General features: G+C 31.7%; 1 non-coding gene across 1 annotated transcript; it reads left to right on the top strand.

Annotated features, from left to right (window-relative positions):
• The first annotated feature begins 226 nt into the window (after positions 1-226).
• On the top strand, positions 227-300 carry TRNAI-UAU (transfer RNA isoleucine (anticodon UAU)). The gene has a single exon. It is a non-coding gene; the product is annotated as a tRNA-Ile (tRNA).
• Positions 301-982: the final 682 nt, after the last annotated feature.

The following is a 982-nucleotide window of genomic DNA, read 5'->3' on the forward strand; positions in this document are numbered from 1 at the left end:
TCTTGAGTACAAAATCTAAAGGTTAATGGTCGCAAGTTCTACCATTCAGTTTGCGTATTATTATCGAACTTTTTAACAAACATAATCCTTTAACTCGCAGGTATATGTATTTCAATATCTTTAAATAAAGCAAGGCATTTTGGTAAAATGAAACGTATTAAATTACAATCCACTTGTAACGGAACTATTTAATTTAAAATGACTATGAACAATGTAATAGCAAATTAGTCCCGTAGCTCAGTTGGTTAGAGCGTTGGTCTTATGAGCCGAAGGTCGCGGGTTCGAGCCCCGCCGGGACTATTAATGGTTTCTTTTATTTCATCGTTATTTTTATCTTTTATGTTTCCATATACCTGCTCTCTTTGATCCTTGCTGTAATTTTCAGGAGGGATGCAGAAATGCTAACATGATAATATATATAAATTATTACATTAGGATAATGAATCCAGTACTCTTATATTATTAAGTTCCTTTTTTTGTTTGTTTGTTTGTTGTTGTTGTTGAGATTGTACTTATTTTTATTAATAATTATGTTATTAATAAATGTGAACAAAATTGAGACTTATACCTGGTCATAACCCATCACGACCAGAGGCTTGAAATGCTGTAAACGGACATGAGAAATTGGTTCGGGCCTGATGCTCAACTATCGTAGCGGTAAAACAGATCCGGGTTGAGAACACTTTTAACTGATTTGTTTTTTCTACAAACTAGTAAAAACAGAATTTTTATAGCTGTTTTTACTCAAATCACATTAATCTTTATTTTGTTTGTTTATAAAAAAAAGGAGATAAACTGTGAAACATAATTTTCTCTAGAAGTAAAAGTAATATATTCGTCTTTGTGTTCCCCGTGTTCATCACATTCATCTTGGCGTACCAATCGTCTTTGATGTTTTTAAGAGTTGTATGGTTATCTTGATTGTCATTGCTTTATTATTATTATTTTTTTTTCAGAATCGTGAATAGTGTTCCATGTGCTT

This window comes from Lactuca sativa, chromosome 7 (genome assembly GCF_002870075.4).
Source record: "Lactuca sativa cultivar Salinas chromosome 7, Lsat_Salinas_v11, whole genome shotgun sequence".
Taxonomy (NCBI): domain Eukaryota; kingdom Viridiplantae; phylum Streptophyta; class Magnoliopsida; order Asterales; family Asteraceae; genus Lactuca; species Lactuca sativa.